The 24,274-nt window shown below is 45.5% G+C and overlaps 1 pseudogene; it reads right to left on the reverse strand.

The window, feature by feature from the left end:
* Positions 1-19,681: 19,681 nt before the first annotated feature.
* LOC135232900 (zinc finger protein 436-like) lies at positions 19,682-24,092 on the reverse strand (annotated as a pseudogene).
* Positions 24,093-24,274: the final 182 nt, after the last annotated feature.

Below are 24,274 nucleotides of genomic sequence, written 5' to 3' on the forward strand. Positions count from 1 at the left end.
CCAAGCAAAACAGTAACCAAAAGAGAGCAGGAGTGGCAATATTAATATCTGACAAAATAGACTTTAAGTCAAAATCCATTATAAGAGACAAAGAAGAGCATTATATAATGAAAAAAGGGACAATTTATCAAGAAGACATAACAATTAAAAATATTTATGCATGCAATAACAGAACACCAAAACTGATAAAGTAAACTCTAACAGAATTAAAGAGAGAAATGGACAGATCTACAATAATATTAAACCCATTGCCACCGAGTGGATTCTGACTCATAGCAATCCTATAGGACAGAGTAGAACCGCGCCACAGAGTTTCTAAGGAGTGGCTGATGGATTTGAACTGCCAACCTTTTGTTTAACAGCCATAGCTTTTAACTGCCAGGGCTCCACAATAATATTAAGTCTTAATACCTCACTTTCTACAATGGATAGAAGAACTAGAAAGAAAATCAATAGAGATACAGAAGAACTGACTAACACTATTAACCAACTGGACCTAACAGACATATATAGAACACAACACCTAACAGCAGCACAGTAAACATTCTTCTCCAACTCACACGGAACATTCTCCAGGATAAACCACATTTTAGTTTTCCATTGACTTTAATGACAGGCCATAGTAGTGTTAAGAGATGTTCTAAGGGATCTCCTGTACTCCAGACATACTTCTCTTCACCTCCATTATGTAATATCAGTCTGATTTCCCCTTTGTAATCAGGATCAATCACACCAGCCAATACAGTAACTCCCTTTTTGCCTGTTGATCCAGAGGCATGAGGAGCCCAAAGTGGCCAGGTGACATTCTTAACTTCTAGCTCAATGGAATCACTGTTGTGTATCCTGGTGGGAACATTCCTCCCTTTGGAACTAAGACCTCTAGGCCCACAGAGCACAGGGTCACAGTGACAGGAAACAAAAATTTTGTGAGTGAGCCACTGGGTATACATGCAGAAAAGAACGTTCATTGGAGGTTGCCAGGGGTGGGTTGGGGCAGGAGGAATCACTTTCTTAGGTGGTAGACGCTTGTTATTTTTGTTAATAATAACTTGTTATTATTACTAGGCATAACAGTGAGTGGTGCAACTCCAATTTCCACCCCTTGATTCCTGGACCCATGAATCCTGGCTATGGGGGAAAGAGCAATATATATTGGATGCCGGTTTAGAGCATACACAGCTTTCTGGAGAACATTGCCCCAACACTGCAAGGTACTGCCACCTAGCTGGCATCATAATTGTGTCTTTAGAAGGCCATTCCATCATTCTATCAAGCCAGCTGCTTCAGGATGATGGGGAATATGGTAAGACAAGTCAATTCCATGAGCATGAGCCCTCTGCCACACTTCATTTGCTGTGAGGCGAATCCCTTGATGCAAGATGATGCTGTGTGGGATACTATGACAGTGGATAAGACATTCTGTAAGTCCGTGAATGGTAGTTTTAGCAGAAGAATTGCATGCAGGCAAGGAAAATCAGTATCCAGAGTAAGTGTCTATCCTAGCAAGAACAAAATGCTGTCCTTTCCATGATGGAAGCAGCCCAACGTAATCAACCTGCCATCAGGTTGCTGACTGATCACCTTGAGGAATGGTGCCATATCACGGACTCAGAATTGGTCTCTGCTGCTGACAGGGCACTCACCAGTGGCTGTAACCCAGTTGGCCTTGGTAAACTGAAGTCCATGCTGCTGAGCCCATGCATAACCTCCATCCCTGTCACCATGGCCTCTTTATTCCTGAGCCCATTAAACAATGACAGCAGTGGCTGGAGAAAGAGGATGACTGTTTTCCACAGAACGTGTCATGCTGTCCACTTGATCATTAAAATCCTCCTCTGCCGAGGTAACCCTTTGGTAAGCATTCACATAAAACACAAATATCTTTACTTTTTTGGCCCATTCAGGGAGGCCTATCCACATACCCCTTCCCCATACCTTTTCCAATCATGTTCCCTCCAAGTCCCTGACCATCCAGCCGAACCATTGGCCAAAACACATGAATCAGTACACAATCACATATCTGGCCATTTCTCTTCCAAGTAAAGTGAACAACCAGGTGCACTGCTCAAAGTTCTGCCCATTGAGAGGATTTTCCTTCACCACTGCCCTTCAGGGAGGTCCCAGAAAGGGGCTGTAGTGCTGTTGCTGTCCCCTGTCGAGTGGTGCCTGCATGTTGCGCAGAACCACCTGTAAACCAGGCACAAGTTTTCTCTTCCTCAGTCAACTGATCATAAGAAACTCCCCATGAGGCCATAGGTGCAGAATGGGAGAGGACAGGTAATGTGACAGGAGTGGAGACATCAGCATTTGGGCTACTTCCTCATGCAACTTACTTGTGCCTTCAGGTCCGGCTTGGACCCGATCTCATATATACCACTTCCATTTAATGATGGAGTGCTGCTGTGCATGTCTGACTTTACGGCTCTGTGGGTCAGATCCAGTTCATAATGGGCAGCTCGGGCTGCATAGTAACTTAACGGCCTTTGGTTAAGTGTTCATTCCCTACTAAGGCCCAGTGACAAGCCAAAAGTTGTTTCTCAAGAGGAGAGTAGTTATCTGCAGAAGTTGACAGGACTTTGTTTCAAAATCCTAAGAGTCTGTGTTGTGATTTACCAATAGGAGTCTGCCAAGGACTCCAAAAACATCTCTACCTGCCACTGACACTTCAAGCACCGTAGTATCAGCCAGATCAGATGGCCCAAGTGGCAGAGCCACTTGCACAGTATGCTGAACTTGTTGCAGAGCCTTCTCTTGGTCTGGACCCCACTCAAAACTAGCAGATTTTTGAGTCGCTTGATAAATAGGCCAGAATTAGCACACCCAAATGAGGTATATGTTGTCTCCAAAATCCAAAGAGGCCCACCAGGAGTTGTACCTCCTATTTAGTTGTGGGAGCAGCCAGATACAATAATTTATCCTTCATTGTAGAGGGAATAGCTCCACATGCCTCACCCCACTGGGTCCCTAGATTTCACCAAGGTAGAAGGCACTTGAATTTTTCTTTGATTAATTTCCCACCCTCTAACACAAAAGTGTTTTACAAATAAGTGTAGAGTCGCTGACACTTCTTCCTTACTAGGTCCAAGAAACACGATGTCATCAATGTAATGGACCAGCGTGATGTCATGTGGAAGGGAAAGTTGATCAAGATCCCTAGAGACTAAATTATCACATAGGGCTGGAGAGTTGATATACTTCTGAGGTAAGGCAGTGAAGGTGGGTTGTTGGCTTTGCCAGCTGAAGGAAAACTGCTTCTGGTGTTCTTTCAAAATCATAATTGAGAAAAAGGCATTCACTAGATGAATAGCTGCATACCAGGTAACAGGAGATGATTTGCTCAAGCAATGAAACCACATCTGGAATAACAGCTGCAATTGGAGCCACCACCTGGTTAAGTTTACGGCATTGCCATTCTCCAAGGCCCATCTGTTTTTTTTTGCAGACCAAATTAGGCAAGTTGAATGGTGTCTTAGTTATCCAGTGCTGCTATAACAGAAATACCACAAGTAGATGGCTTTAACAAAGAGAAATTTATTCTCTCACAGGCTAGTAGGCTAGAAGTCCAAATTCAGGATGCTGGCTCCAGGAGAAGGCTTCGTCTCTCTGTTGGCTCTGGGGGAAGGTCCTTGTCATCAACCTTTCCCTGGTCTAGTAGCTTCTCAGTGTACAGACCCTCTGCTCTGGGCTCTGCTTTCTTGGTGGTAGCAGATTCCATTGTCTTTCTGGTTGTTCTCTCTTTTATATCTCAAAAGAGATTGACTCAAGATACAACCTAATCTTGAGATTGAGTCCTGCCTCATTTACAAAATTGCCTCTAATCCTGCCTCATAACATCATAGAGGCTGAATTTACAACACATAAGAAAATCACATCAGATGACAAAACTGTGGACAGTCTCACAATACTGGAAATCATGGCCCAGTCAAGTTGAGACAAATTTTTGGGGAACACAATTCAATCCATAACACCCTACCCTTTGGTCTTCCCAAATTCATGTCCTTGCCACATGTAAAACACATTCACCCCACCATATTATAGCAGAAGTCTTAAACCAACTCCAAGTCCAAATTCCAAAAATTCCTCTTCATCTGTGAAATCTAGAATACAAATTATCTGCTTCCAAAATACAATAGTGGAACAGGTACAAGGTAGAAATTTCCATTACAAATGAGAGAAATTGGAGGGAAAAAAGTGTAACAGGCACCAAGCAAGCCAGCAGAATACATTACATTAGCTCTCAACAATTGAAAATAATCCTCTGTTCTCTGAGACCATTTAAGCAATGGCCCTGCCCTCCAGATTCTGGGTGAAGGCCTCTCAGCTCTAGGCTTCAGCTCTGCCTTCCAGGCCCCCTGGAATGGCAACTCTGCTCCCCTATATTTGGGCAGCCCCATTCTCCTAGTTCATCTGAGTGGCAACCCTACTCCATTGGCCCTGGCAGACCCCATTCTTCTGCCCCTTAGGCATGGCAGCCCTGCCCCCACAATTTTGGGCAGTGGACCTGGCCCCATCCCACAGGCATTTGTGAAAGGCAGCCCCACACTTCAGAACTAAGTTGGTGAAGATCTGACTCTTTGAAACCTAGGAGGCTGGGGTTCCACCCTTTGAGACCCCAGAGATCATAGTCCTGCCCTTTGAGACTCAAGCAGCTCTGCTTCCTGTGTTCCTTGTCTCTTCAGTTCCTGCTTCCTGGTTCCTTGGCCTCTCGGCCCCTTGGACCTCACCACCCCCATTTGCCCACTGGGGCAAGTTTTAGCTCAAACGATAAGTGCCTGGAGGCATCCCACTCTACCAGGAAGCCTCCTGTGCAAAGGCACTCAACTTTGGCTCCATGGGTCAGCTCCAGAGCTGTCTCACCCTGGTCTCCTGGTTCTGCTGCTGCCATTTCTGTGCTGCTGCTTCCCACCGTCTGTGCTGCCTCCAGCTCTCCTCACTTCCTTCTGAGTCCTCACCAGAATTGTCTTTGATGTTCATAATTCCACCAACAGTCTCTTCAAGGCAATCTAGGCTTTTACTATTATGCACTTTAAAACTCTTCCATTCAGTTTCAAAACTGCTCCCACATTTTAGGTATTTGTTAGAGCAACACCCCAATATCTCTGTACCAAATTCTGTCTTAGTTATCTAGGGCTGCTGTAACAGAAATACCACTAGTGAACAGCTTTAACAAAATGAATTTTATTCTCTCACAGTCTAGGAAGAAATGCATCCTAATTGCATGTTCAATCAATTTCAGACTGCAGAAGTTGGTAAAAATCTTCAATTTCTTCATCTTTGGCCTTAGTGGTTGGTGCATAAATTTGAATAATAGCGGTATTAACTGGTCTCCCTTGTAGGCATATGGACTTTATCCCATCACTGACAGCGTTGTAGTTCAGGACAGATCTTGAAATGTTCTTTTTGACAATGAATACAATGCCATTCCTCTTCAAGTTATCATTCCTAGCATAGTAAATCATATGATTGTTTGATTCAAAATGGCCAATAATAGTCCATTTCAGCTCACTAATGCCTAGGATATCAATGTTTATGCATTCCACTTCATTTTGAATTTTTCTAGGTTCATACTTCATACATTCCATGTTCTGATTATTAATGGATGCTTCCAGCTGTTTCTTCTTATTTTAAGTCCTACCACATCAGCAAATGAGGGTCCTGAAAGCTTGATTCCATCCACGTCATTAAGGTTCACTCTACTTTGAGGAGGCAGCTCTTCCCCCGTCATATTTTGAGTGCCTTCCAACCTGAAAGGCTCATTTTCTGGCACTACGTCAGTGTTCTACTGCTACTCATAAAGTTTTCGCTGGCTAATTCTTTTCAGCAGTAGACCACTGGGTCCTTCTTCTTAGTCTGTCTTAGTCTGGAAGCTCAGCTAAAACCTGTCTGCCATGGATGACTCTGCTGGTATTTGAAGACTGGTGGCATAGCTTCCAGCATCACAGTAATACACAGCCCTCCACAGTATGACAAACTGACAGACATAGATGACGCTTGCTGAAAGTGAAAAGGACTTGAAGCACTTACTGATGAAGATCAAAGACCACAGTCTTCAGGATGGATTACATCTCAACATAAAGAAAGCAAAAATTCTCACAACTGGGCCAATAGCAACATCATCATAAACTGAGAAAAGATTGAAATTGTGAAGAATTTCATTTTACTTGGATCCATAATCAACACTCATGGAAGCAGCAGTCAAGAAATCAAAAGACACTTTGCATTGGGCAAATCTTCTGCAAAGGACCTCTTTAAACCATTAAAAAGCAAAGATGTCACCTTGAGGACTAAGGTGCACCTGAACCAAGCTATGATATTTTCAATTTCCTCATATGCTTGCAAAAGCTGGACAGTGAATAAGGAAGACCAAAGAAGAATTGACACCTTTGAATTGTGGTGTTGGTGAAGGCTGCCAAAAAAACAAACAAATCTGTACAACCAGAATGCTTTGAAGGAAGCATCCAAATTGGAAAAGAACAAGCAAAACTATCTCCATTTATAGATCACACGATCTCGCATATATAGAAAATCCAAAGAATTCACACAAAGCTGTTAGAGCTAATAAATAAAGTTGGCAAGATCAATGCACAAAAATCAGTGGTATACTAGCACTAGCAATGAACAATCCAAGTAAGAGAAATTATTAAAATAGCTCTGCTTACATTAGCATCAAAAAGAATAAAATACTTAAGAAAAAATTAACAAAGAATGTAATAGACTTGTACACTGAAAACTATAAAACTTTGCCGAAAGAAATTAAAGACCTAAGTAAATGGAAAGAAATCTGTGTTAATGGCTTTGGAAGATTTAATATTGTTAAGATGTCAATACTACCCAAAGCTATCTGCAGATTCAATGCCATCCTATCAAAATTCCAACAGCTTCTTTTGCAGACGTGGAAAAGCTGATCCTAAAATTCATACAGAATTTCAATGGTCAAAACAATACTGAAAAAGAATAAATTTGGAGGACTCAAATTTCTCCATTTCAAAACTTACTATCAAGCTACAGTGGTAACAATAATGTGGTATTGGCAAAAGACTAGACATATAAATCAATGAAATCAAATCAGCTACATCTGTGGAAAGAGACAATTGAAAAGCTCAGTATTATCAGTCAGAACAAGGCCAGAAGCCAACTGCAGAACGAACCATCAATTGCTCATATGCAAGCTGAAGCTGAGAAAATTAGAACAAGCCCACGAGAGCCAAAGTACGACCTTGAGTATATCCCACCTGAATTTAGAGACCATCTCAAGAGTAGATTTGTTGCACTGAATGCAAATGCCTAAAGACCAGACAAGCTGTGGAATGACATCAAGGACATCTTACATGAAGAAAATGAGAGGTCATTAAAAAGTCAAGAAAGAAAGGACCAAAATGGATGTCAGAAGAGGCTCTGAAACTTGCTCTTCAACATCAAGTAACTAAAGAGAATGGAAGATATGACGAAGTAAAAGAACTGAACAGAAGGTTTCAAAGGGTGGTTTGAGATGACAAAGTATTATAATGACATGTGCAAACACCTGGAGTTAGAAAACCAAAAGGGAAGAACACACTTGGCATTTCTCCAGCTGAAAGAAATGAAGAAAAAATTCAAAACTTGAGTTGCAATAGAGAAGGATTCCATGGGAAAAATACTGAATAACAAATGAAGCATCAAAAGAAGATGGAAGGAATACACACAGTCATTATACCAAAAAAGAACCGGTGAATCATTTCAGGAGGTAGCATATGATCAAGAACCGGTGGCACTGAAGGAAGACATCCAAGCGCACTGAAGGCATCGGTGAAAAACAAAGCTCCAGGAATTGACGGAATACCAACAGAGATGTTTCAACAAATGGATGCAATACTGGAGGTGCTCACTTGTCTATGCCAAGAAATTTGGAAGACAGCTACCTGGCTAACTGACTGAAAGAGAGTCATATTTATGCTTATTCCAAAGAAAGTTGATTCAACCAAATGTTGGAATTGTCAAAAAAATAATCACTAATATCACACACAAGTAAAATTTTGCTGAAGATCATTCAAAAGCAGTTGCAGCAGTACATCAATAGGGAAATGTCAGAACTTCAAGCCGGATTCAGAAGAGTACATGGAGCAAGTGATGTCATTACTGAAGGCAGATGGATCCTGACTGAAAGCAGAGAGTACCAGAAAAATGTTTACCTGCGTTGACCATGCAAAGGCATTCGATTGCATGGATCATAACAAATTATGAGCAATATTGTGAAGTATGGGAACTCCAGAACACTTAATTGTGCTCATGAGGAACTTGTACATAGATCAAGAGGCAGTCATTTGAACAGAACAAGGGGTTACTGCATAGTTTAAGTCAGGAAAGCTGTGTGTCAGGTTTGTATACTTTCACCATAGTTATTCAATCTGTATGCTGAGCAAATAATGTGAGAAGCTGGACTATATGCAGAAGAACGGAGCATCAGGATTGGAGGAAGACTCATTAACAACCTGCATTATGCAGGTGACACAATTTTGCTTGCTGACAGTGAAGAAGACCTGAAGCACTTACTAAAGAAGATCAAAAACTATAGCCTTCAGTATGGATTACACCTCAACAAAAGAAAACAAAAATCCTCACAAATGGACCAATAAGCAACATCATGACAAACAGAGAAAAGATTAAAGTTGTCAAGGATTTCATTTTACTTGGATCCACAATCAACACCCATGGAAGCAGTAGTCAAGAAATCAAACGACACATCACATTGGGCAAATCTGCTGCAAGAGACCTCTTTAAAGTGTTAAAAAGCAAAGATATCAATTTAAGGGCTAAGGTGTGCCTGATCCAAACCATGGGGTTTTCAATCTCCTCACAAGCATGCAAAAGCTGGACAATGAGTAAGGAAGACTGAAGAAGAATTGACGTCTTTGAATTGTGGTGTTGGCAAAGAATGCTCAATATACCATGGACTGTCAAAAGAACAAACAAATCTGTCTTGGAAGAAGTACAGCCAGAATGATCCTTAGAAGCAAGGATGGTGAGATGTCCTCTCACATACTTTGGACATGTTGTCAGGAGGCGTCAGTTCTGGAAAAGGACATCATGCTTGGTAAAGTCGAGGGTCAGCAAAAAAGAGGAAGACTCAAGAAACCAGGTTGACACAGTAACTACAACAATGGAATCAAGCATAAGAATGATTGTGAAGATAGCGCAGGACTGAGCAGTGTTCCGTTCTGTTATACATACGGTCGCTATGTGTCAGAGTCTACTGGACAGCACCTAACAACAACGCTTGGTTCAAATCCCAGCTCTAATATTTCTAGCTGGGTGACCCTGGGCAGGTCACTTTCCCCTCTAAGACTTAGTTTCTCACCTGTAAAAGGGGACAATGGTTCCTACTTGTGGGGAGATTGTAAAGAGTGAATGAGAGAATAAAGTGCCTAACACATAGAAAGTGCTCAACACTCTCCTAAATGCCTCCAGAGCCCGGCTATTCTATCACATTCCTTTGCCCCTTATCATTCATTACCATCCTTATCACTTCATGCGAAAGGTCTAACCTTTCCAATGAGTTTTTAATCTCAAGAGGGCAGGGTCAGTCTGTATTTCATATTTCACTTCCTTATGTTCCCTAGAACTATAATGGTGAGAGATACCATCACTAAGGGCCCATATGTGTTGGGCACTTTCAATACATTATCATATTATTCACAGTAGGCATTACCTTACCAACTGTACAGGTGAGTTCACTGAGGTTTAAACAGGTTAGCATACTCTGTGAGTGACAGCGTCAGGGCAGGAAACCAAAACTACTCTAGGTATTTTAAGCTGGGAAATAGTTTATTACAAAACTTTTGGCCAGGCTTAACATATAAGGATGCCTCGATTAACATTATCAGATTGGCCCACTAGAGGAGCTTCTTCTGCAATCATGAAAGTTGGAAATCAGGAAAGCTGCCTTTGGAACTACTGAGTGAAACACACATACACACACACACAACTGTAGCCAAGGCCACTTGTGTGCAGGTTGTACACCGCACAGAGGTTCCTGGATGAGGGGTGAGTGGGGATTGAAGTCAAGCCCATGCTCTACTCACCAAGCCATGCACCCTGAAGTGAGACTGCAACTACCAGTAGGAAGGGGAAGCCTTTCCTTTGCACAGAAGCATTTTTTACTCTCTAAGTCATGCACCCCCGGAGGGGGCACCTTTTTCTTTACAATGAAGTCAGATAAACTAGAAGGAACTCAGATCATACCTGCAAACCAGAAGTCAGGAAGTTGCTGTCATACCTGCAAACCAGGAATCAGGAAGTTGCCTCTACACCTGCCTCGTGACACCCACAGACTGCAGATGAGACACTGCAACACAGCTACAGAAAACCCTCATGTCTCCTCTACCTATTGGCCATCAGAAAACAGCTGATAGTAGCAAGAAAAAATGACGCCTGTCTCATTCCCACCTTCTAAGTCTCATGGGAGGAATTCTAAATGGCAGAACCTAATATGCCTTCAGAACGTTAGCTAACAGAGGGTCTAGAAAATGTAGTTTTTAGTGTTCTGAAATCTCCAGCCCAGGGATACTCAGAAGGAGGTGAGAATGGATGCTGAGTGTCGATTGACACCCATCACAGTGAGAAAGCCAAGATTTAGTGCAGTTATGAACCTGTGTTCACAAGCATGCATCCTACACACAGTAGAAACTAAACTCATTGAGGGAAGGGGGCCTCATGGAAGGGGCCTCAACAGTCATCTCACCCTATCTATTCATTTTACAGATAAAGAAACTGAGGGCCAGAGACAGGAATGGATTTGGAAGTAGTAAATCGTGGCATAAAGAGGCTGGCACGGAGGAGTCTGGAAGAAAAATCTGCAGGCAACTTCTTGGTGTCCAGAGTTTCTGAACTCATAAGGAGGGTCAAGGTTATTAATCTGTCCAGGATGCGGAGGAAGCTCAAATTCTTCAGGTTGGAAACACTGTTACATCTTATTTATGAGAATTTTCTGACTTGTAACCAATTGCTTAGGAAGCCTGACCTACTACTGGTACAGACCAGCAGCACAAATAGGTGTGAAGATGAAGCCTCTGGAAGCAGTCTTCTTTGCTCTGCCCTTGTCTGACTTCTTCCACACTCCCACCTCCTGACTCTTACTAAGGTTTTCTCAGTTCTTCCAGGGCCTTTTGCCCAGAAAAATGCTACCACCACCTTAGGCTGCCTCACCCTGAAATGTGACACCAGACAGAGCTCCAGAGAAAAGAAGTTGTGGCTTTGCCTGGTGAGGGAACTTGTGACAGAGAGAGACAGCTCACAGGACACGTGCTTGGTCCATAACAGGTCATGGACTGTGGTAGGCAGCTGCAAATGATTCCTGCCTCCTAGTTTTCATTCCTTTGTGTGGACTGGAGTTAGTGACTGGTTTTTAGCCAATAGAATATGGCAGAAGTGATGGGATGGCCCTTGCAAGATTGGATTACAGAAGACTATGGCTCTCACTTGGGTACCCTCTCTGCCATATTATGAGTTGCCCTAAAACTGTCTTTAGGGCCCATGTGGCAAAGAACTAATGTCTCTGGCCAATAGCCAGGGAGGACCTGAGGCCTGCTTAAAGCTATGAGAGTGAGCTTAGTGGATCCTCCCCCAGTTGAGCCGTAATATACCTATACCCCTGACCAACAACTTGATTGCAGCCAGAAGCACCCAGCTAAGCCTAAATTCCTGACTCACAGAAACCAAAACCAAAAACCAAACCCGTTCTCACTGAGTCAATTCCAACTCATAGAGACTCTTTAGGACAGAGCAGAACTGCTCGTAGGGTTTGCAAGGTTGTAATCTTTATGGAAGCAGGCTGCCACCTCTTTCTCCTGTGGAGCCGCCGGTGGGTTCGAACTGCTAACCTTTCAGTTAGCAACCAAGCACTTAACCATTGCACCGCCAGGATTCCTTGACTCACAGAAAGTGTAAGTACAAATGTGTGCTGTTCTTACTTAGTGGAAATGAGATATGGGCCATTTTCTTGCTGCTAATGACAGTTTTCAGATGGCCAGTGAAGTAGAGGCAACACGGGGGTTTTCTGTGGCAGTGTTGCAGCAATAGATAACTAATACACGGAGAAAATAATCCATTCTCTTTTTATACATGCAATTGAACCATGGTTCTCTCTCCAGTGTTAAGGAAAGAGTTCACATATTTCACTTTGTGAAAGTGTTGGGACCAAAGTTGGCAAGGAAGCTGGCTCTCCGGAGCCAGGTTAGGCTGAGATTTTCAAAACTATGTGGACCACGCAGATGAGGCTGTCCTTTCCCATGTACCTCCCAGGCTTGACACCCGTCCTAGTCCCTAGTCCCCCCACCTCCATCTTTCTGAGGTGACCTTGGACTCTGGCCCTTGTTCTACCCAATAGACAGCAATAACTATGTTCAGAAGAGTGGGTGCCAAGTTTCCAAAGTATAGCCCTCAGCTTGCACCTGAATGAATTCAGTCTAGACTCTCATCGCTGGCCCTAGGCCTCTCATTTCCAAACTTGCCCACGTAGCCCAAGATGAGGCAGGTGTAAAGGGGGATACGGGACAAATCCTTCACACAACACATCAAAAACCTGAGCTCCTGGCAGTCCTTGGACAGCTGAGTTTTGTTTGCAGAAAGGGTTTTCCCCTCTCAGGTCTAAATCCATTTGCGCTGTCATTATTTGGGATGCTGACTTCCCTGTCTTCTTAAATCGAATAAAAATGTTTGGGCTCCAAGACCTAGGGCCTTTCACCAGCTCAAAGGCCACCTCCTCTGGGAAGTCTGCCTTTTGTCTTCTGGGAGTTGCTCCCTCCTCTGTGTTCTTCAAGGCCCAGTTCATACCACCAGGACTTCACTTGTCTCTTGCCTTAGAATCAACTAGACTGTGAGCTCCTTGAGGGCAGAGATCATAACTTATTCCTAGACTGAAAAATTTTGAAAGCTGAGACAACATCTGCCTTGTTCACTGCTATATTCCCAGAGCCTGGCATAGAATACAGCCTTGGGCAAACATTCGATATATGATTAAAAAAAAAAAAAAAAAAAACATGATTAGGAATGAATAAATAAAGTTACTTAGTATAATTTAAACTTTTTTTTTTTTAAACCAGCATCACTGGGTGTCATGGATTGAATTATGTCCCCAAAAAATGTGTGTTAGCAGTTTGGCTGGGCCATGATTCCCAGTATTGTGTGATTTTCCTATATATTGTAAATCCTGCCTCTATGATGTTAATGAGGGAGGATGGGCAGCAGTTGTGTTAGTGAGGCAGGACTCAATCTATAAGATCTGATTGTGCCTTGAGACAATCTCTTGAGATATAAAAGAAAGAAGCTAGCCAAGAGACAGGGGGACCTCATACCAAAAAGAAAGCAGTGCTGGGAGCAGAGCACGTCCTTTGGACCCAGGGTCCCTGTGCAGAGAAGCCCCTAGTCCGGGGAAAGATTGGTGAGAAGGCCAACAGAGAGAAAGCCTTCCCCTGAAGCTGATGCCCGGAATTTGGACTTTTAGTCTACTTTACTGTGAGGAAATAAACTTTTTTTTTTGTTAAAGCCATCCACTTGTGGTATTTCTGTTATAGCAACACTAGATGACTAAGACACTTGTTGTGGGCAACTGGTTTATCATAAGAAAGGATTTGTTTTTAAGAAACTGAGTTCCCAATATTCTCATTTCTTGGTGGAGGGTTGTCATGGATTGAATTGTGTCCCCCAAAAATATCTGTCTATTTAGCTGGGCGGTGGGTCCCAGTATTGTGTGATTGTCCACCATTTTATGTGATTTCCTTTTGTATTGTAAATCCTATCACTATGATGAAATGAGATGGATTAGTGGCAGTTATATTGATGAGATATACTAGATTAGATAGCGTCTTAAGCCAATCTCTTTGAGATATAAAAGAGAGAGTCGAGCAGAGAGACAGGGGAACCTCATACTACCAAGAAAGCAGAGCTGGGAGCAGAGTGCGTCCTCTGGACCTGAGGTTCCTGTACTGAGATGCTCCCAGACCAAGGGACCATTGATGACAAGGACCTTCCTCCAGAGTCGACACAGAGAGAAAGCTTTCCCCTGGAGCTGACGCCCTGAATTTGGACTTGTAGCCTACTAGACAGTGAAAGAATAAATTTCTCTTTGTTAAAACCACCCATTGTGGTATTTCTGTTACAGCAGCACTAGATTACCAAGACAAGGGTGGAGGTAAGAAAGTTATTTTTAGCCTAGGTTTGTGACTGAGAGTTGAGAAAAGTAGAACATGAGATAGGACATAGCCTTTTTTGATGATATTAAGGGCAGCAGTTTTCCTGCCACCCTTTAATACAGTGGCTATGTTTAGGTGTGTAGGCCTAAGCATCTGTCATGGCTTGAATTGTGTCCCCCCAAAATATCTGTCAACTTGGCTAGGTCATGATTCCCTGTATTGTATGATTGTCTATCATTTTGTCATCTGATGTGATCTCCCTATGTGTAGTAAATCCCATCACTATGATGTAATAAGATGGATTGGAGGAAGTTATATTGATGAGATCTACAAGATTAGATAGTGTCGTAAGCCAATCTCTTCTGAGATATAAAAGAGAGAAGCGAGCAGAGAGACAGGGGAACCTCCTACCACCAAGGGAGCAGTGCTGGGAGCAGAGCATGTCCTTTGAACCTGAGGTTCCTGCGCAGAGAAGCTCCTAGACCAATGGAAGATTGAGGACATGGACCTTCTTTCAGAGTTGACAGAGAGAAAAAGACTTCCCCTGGAGCTGATGATGCCTTGAATTTGGACTTGTGAGAGAATAAATTTCCCTTTGTTAAAGCCATCCACTTGTAGTATTTCTGTTATGGCGGCACTAGATGACTAAGACAACATCCCTAGACTAAATATTCTCAAATTACCATATTCTTTGAGTCTTCAGATTTTTCTAAAAATTTTGAAACTTAAAGAAAAGTTGTTAATCCAGTACAAAGAACTCTTTCCCCCAAACTGCATGAGAAAAACTTGCTGTCCTCATGCAACATTACCCTGAATACTTTAGTGTGCATTTCCTATAAACAAGGCCATTCTCCTATATAACCACACACACAAAAAAAAAAAAAAAATCAAAACCAGGAAATTAACTGCCACCAGAACATCACACGCTACTCAAGTTTGGCAATAAACCCAAAATGTCCTTCGCAGAAAAGGGATCTAATTCAGAACCATACATTGCATTTACCTATCATGTCTCTTTAGTCTTCACTATTCTAGAGCAGTTCCTCAGCGTTTTCTTGATGTTAATTACCGTATTACTTTTTTATTATTGAGGCGACACTGCTTCAAGGCCCTCCAGATCTAGGGAATGTATGGACATATATACACATGTGCATGCATCTACATATTTATAAAATTACATTTATGTTCATTTCTATATATAGCCATAAAACCCACTGCCGTGCATTTATTGAAATCCACAAGTTCACTTCAATACCTCCAATTCCAATCTAAAATCCCAGTTTTCTCCCTTTCCGTAATTGTGTTTCTCTTCTCTGACTGTGAGAAACCTGGCTCTCATTATCCTTAATATATGTACTTATTTGATCAATACCCAGCTGTTATGAATTGAATTGTGTCCTTCCAAAATATGTGTCAACTTGGCTAGGCCATGATTCCCAGTATTTTGTGACTATCCACCATTTTGTCATCCGATGTGATTTTTCTTTGTGTTGTAAACCCTGCCTCTATGATGTTAACGAGGCAGGATTAGAGGCAGTTACATTAACAAGGCAGGACTCAATCTACAAGATTAGGTTGTATTTTGAGCTAATCTCTTTTCAGATATTAAAGAGAGAAGCGAGCAGAGAGGGGCAGGCAGCCTCCTACCACCAAGAAAGCAAAGCCAAAAGCATAGCACGTCCTCTGGATGTGGGGTCCCTACGCTGAGAAGCTCCTCAACCAGGGGAAGATTGATGACAAGGATCTTCCCTCAGGGCTGACAGAGAAAGCCTTCCCCTAGAGCTTGCACCCTGAATGTGAACTTCTAGCTTCCTAAACTGTGAGAGAACAAATTTCTCTTTGTTAAAGCCATCCGCTTGTGGTATTTGTTATAGCAGCACTAGATAACTAAGATACCAGTGGAACGAGGCTCCTGTCTCCTCTTCCATCTCCTTTTTCTCATGGATGCCCTCCTAACCTTGTCAGGGTCTGACTCCCTGTGCTGTGTGTGCTAGGACACGCTCTCACATGGATGAATTCCTCACCCTGCAGGGCTCTGACACATTGCTCTGGTCTACTGTGTCTCACTCCCCTCCCCCACCAGGAGATTCCTACCTTATGCTGTCTCCTATAAAGTCTTAAAGACTTAATTTTTCAGGAAGGGGCAGAAAGGAAATGGGGAGTGGAAGGTGAAGAGCATCTTTGAAGAATTTTTCTTTTTCTTTCCTTTTTCCTTTCTTGCTTATTCCTTGGAAACCCTGGTGGTGTAGCGGTTAAGTGCTACAGCTGCTAACTAAAAGGTCAGCAGTTTGAATCCACCACATGCTCCTTGGAAACTCTTTGGGGCAGTTCTACTCTGTCCTATAGGGTTGCCAGGAGTCAGAATTGACTTGATGGCACTGGGTTTTGGGTAATCCTAGCAACATTCTTTCCTTCTTCTAATTTGCTGTTTCTAGTAAGTCACTGGCTTAGAAACCAGCATCATTAATTCATTCATTTACTCTTTCATGATACAAGGCTTTTTGTTATTCAGTAAACTTAGAAGCCCTAGGTTCTGAGAGAGGCCTTTCCTGTGAGTTGAGTGCATGAGCTTTGGTGCATATGAAATCACCAATCAACACTCCTTTCCCTCCTTTCTTTGTCTTGCCAACCATGAGCTTGTTTTGAGAAACATTTTTCAGGAAGTCGCAGCAGGTAGTGGCTCTGTCCACTAAACTGGCCTGAGGTAGACCTTGGAGCATGCACAGATTGAGGAGATCGTGACCTTCACTGGACCTCAGACTCATTTGCCACTGGAAAGAAAGATACTTCCCAGCCCACAGTTTCACCTGAGCCCATTTGAAAAGCAAGGGGTCCCACCACACAGACATCCAACAGAAGATGATTCAACATCCGGACCTTCAAATGTGGATATGGGAGGGCTAAGGGTAGAGGGTTCTGGGTACCAAACCCAACCGTCTGGAAGCCACTGGAAATATAAAGCTCCCAACCCCCTTAGACGGGGAGCACATGGTCTTATGGTCACCAGACCCTGAGTTGTTCCTTGTCTGTGCAGACAGTAAACTTGCCTGGCAATTAGAGTCCGTCTTATTTAGATCAGCTAACAGGACAAGACAAGAACTGGAGCGGCGTTCAGTTACACGTGGATTTGGAGATATCTGTTTTCAACTCCCAGAGGTCCTCGTTACTTTACTCCTAGAACTCAGCTGGATTCTGAATGGGGGAGATAGGCAAGCCTAGGAAGGGTCACATGTGGCAAACATAATGTTGGTCCCTCTCTTTATCCCATCATTCCAGAAGAACCTAGGATCAGTCTCAGAGAGTCTGTGGTTAGATGGCACTGGTGGAGAGTGGTAGATGATCTGCTGGGTGTGAGCCCTGTGGTGCAGGAGAGAAGCCTGGCATTCTCTGGTGGCAGGTGTCCTCCACTAAGGATGCTGAAATACTAATCTTGGCTTCTTCCAGCCAACCCTGGGGGAATACATTATACAAATCTGGGTCAGAATTTTTGCTTGGAGATGATAACTGGAGTTCCTTCTCCTCCATCATGATTAATGAAACTTCTCCATCCCAGAATTTCTCACAGTCACAGCCCCAGATGGAGCCTCTGTCTCCTCCCTCCTCCCTTCCAATTCTTAGTAGTGGCAGCACAGGGGATGAGCAGGTCTAGGGTCAATAGAGGTGAGAAGCAGCATGTCCATGACTTGGAACAGTGTGTGGGGGGAGCCAGGGTGCAAGCCATGGAAGAAGGGAAGGACAGAGACTCCATAAGTATTTCCCAGGACTCAGGGATTCTTAAGCCAGGATCTAGTTTGGATGTTCCCAGAGATCTTTGCATCCCTGGAATCAAAGCTGGCCAGAAGACAGGTTGGGGAGGAGAGTGTCCCATTATGCTAGAAGGGGTTGTCATACTCCTGGATCTTTTGCCCCTTCTCCCCAGCACTGGGCAAAAAGTCAGCAAGCCCTACTGTGACACCCCAAAGTCCATTGGTAGCCAAGGTCAGGGAATCCGAGCCCTCCCTTTTGCAGACTTTGATCTGGCCAAATATCCCTCTACCATCTGACTCCCAAATGGCCCCTTAGTCTTTGTTCCTATTCAGGGATTCACCCTCAGAAGTTAACAGCCCTGGGACCTTCAGCCCCGCAGCTGGGCTGGGATGGGGGAGGGGAGGGAACAGAAAGTGGGCAGGTTTGCCCAGAGCTGGCCTACCCTCCTCAGCCCTTCCTGTGACAATCTCTCCTTCTTCTCTGGGTCCACCCAAGGGTGTGGACCCTTAGGCATGAACCCCGTGGGAAACTGTCACCCAGGCAGTGAATGGACCTTCCTCAAAGCTTTCTGTGCCTGTCCTGTGTCGGATACTGGGGACTCAGCAGGAACAGTGCATTGTCCCTATCTTTCTGGAAGATGCCTATGTGGATGTCCGGAAAAAAGAAGGGACCTCAGCTGGGGGGAAGGGGCTTTTCCAGTAGCCCCATGTCTCTCCCAAAGCACCTGTTACACCACAGTGCGAGCTTACAGGTAGCCAAGACTCCACTTCCCAAATCATAGCCATAGCCACTGAGCAGCGCCAGCCTGTGCATGGCTATCAGGCTTGGTGGGGTGGAAGGCCGTGTCCCTGGGCTGGGTGAGATCAGTGATAAAACGGCCTGTATTGGAATCAGTCTCATGTACATAACTAGGCAGGAGGAGGGCTTGCCCAAGGGAGACAATATTACCCACCCCCAACCCCTCCTTAGTGTTTTACAAAGCACTTCTACATTTGCTTGCTCCCATGTTTGATCCAATAGCCCTTTGAGGAATGTATACCGGGGACTGTCTCGAGGCCCACAGAGGCAGGGCCCCAACACTCTGACTTCGGCTTATGGTACACAGAGGATTGCCTTCCCTAGCTGGGCCTGTACGCTCTGCCTTCACACCCTTTGGCAGGAGAAGCTGCTTCAAAATTAAGGGATGATATCTAGGTGGGGGAAACCCTGGTGGCATAGCGGTTAAGCAGTTGAAACCCACCAGGCGCTCCTTGGAAACCCTACGGTGCAGTTCTACTCTGTCCTATAGGGTCACTGAGTCGGAATCCACTCAACGGGAACGTATTTCTTTTTTTTTAATCTAGGTGGGGAGTAGAGGCAGGCAGGCTCAGGGAGGGAGGCAGGTCTGTCACTGGGAAGGGGAAGGCAAATAACAGGCTAGGGGGCAGGAAGGGGCAAGGGGAAATTGGGGACACTTGGGCTCCACTGTATGGAGGGGTAGCATCTCAGTCCATAGCCCCCAGTGTAGTACTGAGGGGTGAGGGCTCCACCCAGTTGCGCTGTCTGGAATACCCACTCATTTCCTCACCAGCCTAGCTCATGTTCATCTGGTAAGGTCCAACCTAAGGATCCACTCTTTCAGGCAGCCTCCCCTGGCCCCAGGGTGGGCTTCTACAGTCCCCCCATCACAGCCTCTCCCCTACCAGCCCTGCCCCTTCAGGTCAGCAGCTGGGTCTGAATTCCCAATGACCCTAAGTGCTAGAAGGACTGGACCCAGAAAAGGCCTCAAGACTTTATGAATGAATGAAATGAGGAAGGTGCTCCTTCCTTTAGGTCAGCACAGACTTGGAAAGGCATAGTCTAAATGCTACAGGAAGCATGCCTTTCTCACAAACACCCACAGGGATAGGGGCAGCTGAAGGAACCAGAGAAAAACAACCCTCATCAGCTGAGGGATACAGACCCCCAGGGTAAAGGATTTCTAAGCAGAGCCATTCTGGTGAGTAGTCTCTGCACCACTGATACTGGAATGTTCGGAGTCCTGTGTCCCAGTGACCTCTTAGAGGTCAAAGCCATTTTCCTGGATGGATCAAGCCCAAAGTTGGCTGAGACTTACCTGGTGAGGTGCTGGCAGAGTCACGTGTGCCTGATCTTAAGTCCTTCCATCCTCCTGACTGAGCTTAGGGGGAGACTGAGGGAGAATCATCTAATCATCTCCCTACTCCACCACTTCCCACCGCATTTAACAATTCTGACGGTGTGTCAGATTAGCACATATCGCCCTACAGCAAGATGGTCCTTCTCACCCATGGCAGTGTAGGATCGGATTGTAACCCCAAATACCTTTCTGTAGGTATCAGGCAAGTAACAGAAATGAAACATGCTGAGTCAGGGATACAACAGGGTGATGGGGACTGTACAGGTCAGGGGCAGCCAGTATTCAGTTCTGGTCAACAAGGTGTTGCTATAAAGATCCAGTGTTGTTAAACCCTCTAATTAAAAAAAAAAAAATCTGGAAATCCAGATTGTGATGCGAAACCTCCCAATATGAATGCTGGCTCAATTGTTTAAACACACACACACCACGAGGGCCAAGCAGATGTGTTTGCAACCTCTGGCCTAAGCTCTGGTCACGCGCTTGGACAGTGAGGTTGTCTCTCCTCCCAGCTCAGGGCACAGTGAAGGCTGGAAAAACACCTGCTGCATTAAACCCACCTCTCCTGCTTCCACCGTCTGGCCTGCCCTTCTGCTCTGGGGAGGACCGGTTTCTGCAGTTTGGGAGAAAATGGGTATTTGCCTTAATGTGAGAAATTAGCTTCCAGCCCTCTGCAAAGGACAGTGCAAACAAATCCTCCTTCCACCCCCATCTCCACCATGGACCCACCATCTGTACACGGTTTCAGATTTTTCAGAGTACGTTTGTAACATGTGACATTCAGTGCAGCTGTGCAGGGGAGGGAGAGCAAGAATTATCCTCTAATGAAGAAACCGAGGCCCAAAGGCCACTAGTAAGCACTATAATCAGGACCGGATCACAACAATTATTTATTGAGTGCCTACTATGTGCTAGGCTCAGGCCTACAATTTCAAAACCCTGGTTTGTGTTATTTGAAGTGCTGTTGATGGGGAACATGGTATGAACCCTTTCCTCCACGGCTGATTTCCTGCCCAGGGATGTTTGTTGTGCCCCAGCTTGAGTAGACAAGTGCTATCCATTGGATGGTACCTCCAAACTCGCTCCAGGTGAGGCGAGCATTGCTCCACTGCCAGCATTGCTCTCTCTGTGCTGTTATTATTAGTCCTGAGTCCATCTCCTCCACAAGACCAGGCCTCTGTCTTGCTCATTTCTGTAATCTCAGGCAGGAGCTGGTGTGTGAGCTGACATAATAATTCTTGACTGACAGCAGCAGCCAGGGCTGTAGACTTGAAGGAGGAAAAGAGGGCAAGTGAGGTTTAGAGTTGCTCCCCTGACACAGATGATCCTGTGGAATTTTCACCATAACCTTGTGAGGTAGCTTATCATCATTCCTGTTTTACAGATGAAGAAACTGAAGCTCAGAAGAGGTAGACCTGTCCAAGGTCACACAGTTAGGAAGAGAGAAATCCAGGTATTGTACTAAAAACCGAGGAAGGGGTTACTTCACATTCCTTCCCTCTAGCTCCTACCCTATGTGGATACAGGCCTTTAAACCTGTAAAAGGTTGCAAAACTTGGGGGTACGGGACCAGACGCGTGGGGCTAATGGTGGAAGGACAGTCGTCCAAGGGTGATAATTAGGCCCTGGAAACAGACAGGTCCCTCTCCTGGCACCAAAAAGGCTACATGGCCTGTGTCTCTCCCAGGTACACAGAAAGCCGTGGGGAGGAAAGGAGAGGGCCCCACAGCTTGTACTCTCTGCTCTAGGCACAGATTATGAAGTCGTTTGGGAAGGCTCTCTCTGGCCCCCATATACCCTATGTTTTACCAGTAGAAATTCATTGTTTGGGGTGCACACACACCCCCAGGCCAAGCAAACAGGACATGATCAGTCCCCAGTGTCCTGGCGTGAATTAAACTTTTTTTCCCCTTTTGACACAGAAGCAGAGAAAAGGCCTAGGGAACCTGCAAGAAACAGGGCAAAGGAAGGGGATGACAAACCTTAGACCTTTTGGCTCAGCCTAGGAATGCCATAAAGCACCTCCTGAACTCAACAGACAGGTCTCCTGGTCCTTTGCTTTGGCTCTGGGCACCATGAGCCCTAGTAGCTTTATCCCATAAAGACAGTCCTCACGTGGGGAAAGGTCTTCCAAAGAGACCACACAGCCCAGAGCTCCCATAATGGTCCATGTTTAAATTCTCTAGTCCCTCTGTCAAACCACAGCCTTCCCTATGGTCCCTTCTGGAGATTAGGGATACCTTTTCTCACTGCATTTCTCAGGGGTTTGCCTAGCCTCTGGTCCCACTCCTCTGGGATGAGACAGTTGTTGCTTCTGGTACGATGACCCCATCACTCTTAGGCCTGTGAAGAGAACCTAGCCAGCAAGCTGTTGGAGGTGCCCTGCAGCTAGAGGTAGCTGGGCCAGCACATTGGAAAACTCCCCCTCCCACTGGTGGACTCACAGATCTAAACCCTCCCATCTGGGAAGGCTCTTTGAAGGCAGCGATCAACAGCTCTAGTGTTCCAATTTCTCCAGCCTGGAGTTCCTTCACTCAGCCCAGAGAAGGCCTAGGAAAGGATGTGGAAGCCCTCTCAAATACCCTTGTCAACTCACAGATCAACAGCCATAGAGGAGCAGAAAGGAGATTTGCTTAGAGAACACTAGTCCCCTCAGGCTTTCCAAGAACTGGGCCAATTCAGAGCTATAAAGTTTGGGCTGAAACTGAAGCCAAGGACATTTGCAAGGGCTACCACCCTAGAGCATCCGCTGGTGCTGCCCGAGGTTGGAGCTGCAGGCAAAGGCCCTGGCACACTGCAAGCAGACATAAGGCTTCTCGCCGCTGTGGGCCACCTGGTGGATGAGCAGGTAAGAGCTCTGGCTGAAGCTTTTGCTGCACTTGCTGCAAGTGTGAAGGCTTCTGGCCCATGTGAGTGTGTCAGTGCTGCAGCAGATTTGAGCTGTCCACAAAACTCTTGCTGCAATCAAGGCACTTACAGGGCGTCTTACCCTTTGTGAGTGTTGGTGTTTAAGGAGCTTAGAAGCTTAGAACCGTGCTAGAAGCTTTTGCCACATTCTAGACAGACATAAGGTCACTCACTTGAGTGAATGTGCTGGTGCTCAGTGAACTGAGTGGGCTCACTAAAACCGAGGCTGCATTCAGACATTTGAAGGGCCGCTCCCCTTGTGGGTGCGATGGTGCCATGGGCAGTCTGAGCTGTTGGTGAAGTTCTTGCCACACTCACAGCAACTGTGGGGTTCTCGCCAGTGAGCGAACACTAGTGCTTGAGCAGATAGGAGCCTCACCCAAAGCTGTCACCACACCAGGCGCAGCAGTAGGGCTTCTCACCGGTGTGACTACAGGTGCTGCAACAGGTCAGAGCTGAGGCTGAAGTTCTTGCTGCAGTCCCAACAATGGTAGGGGACTGAACGCTGAAAGTCTTGCCACACTCATCCCAGGTGTAGGGTTTTTCATCCATGTGCACCGGTTGGAGTTTAGCCAGGTCCAAGCTGCGTCCAAAGGCCTCTCCACACTCTGGGCACTTGTGAGGCCGATGGCCTGAGTGGGAAAGACGGTGTTGGATGAGATTGGGGCTGAAGCAGCCGCCACAGTTGTGCGGGAGTACGTTTCTTGCCAGTGCGTTTCCAGTGGTGCTTAATCAGATCTGGGCCACGTCGGATGTCTTTACCACACTCCGGACAACAGTAAGGTTCGTCATCTGCGTAGCCTGCTTTGGTGGTGAATAAGATCAAGGAGGCAGGCTGCGGTCAGCCCACACTCCCAGCACCCGAAAGCTTTGAAGAGTGAGGACAGCAGGTCTTGGCAAGAGCTTCTTCCTCCCCAGGGCCAGAGCCTTACCTGCACCGGCACTGCGGCCGGCTGCCCCAGCCACACCAGGAAGGGCCGCTCCGGCGGAACAACCCCGCAATGGAAGGGACACGGTAGGGTTCCCCGGGATCCTGATGTCCGGTTCTTCCGCCGCTCCGCTCCGTCCGGGCTCTCCTTCAACATCTTCTGGAGCCACCCACGCCATTGCGAGCGAAGAGCGCCCTGCTTCCGGGACATAAGTCACTCCACAAGCACCAAGCAGAAAAGCAACCACCACCCAGACCCGGGAGTCAGTACCGGAAACGGAAACGCCCAAACGCCCGTGCCGCTCTAGGAAGCGGCGGCAAACGGTCTCGGTAGGCTTAACCCTCTCATTCACCTAGCCGAGCGAGAGCACCCCATCTGCGGCCTGTCAGGAC

Source organism: Loxodonta africana, chromosome 12, assembly GCF_030014295.1.
Source record: "Loxodonta africana isolate mLoxAfr1 chromosome 12, mLoxAfr1.hap2, whole genome shotgun sequence".
NCBI classification, from domain to species: Eukaryota; Metazoa; Chordata; class Mammalia; order Proboscidea; family Elephantidae; genus Loxodonta; species Loxodonta africana.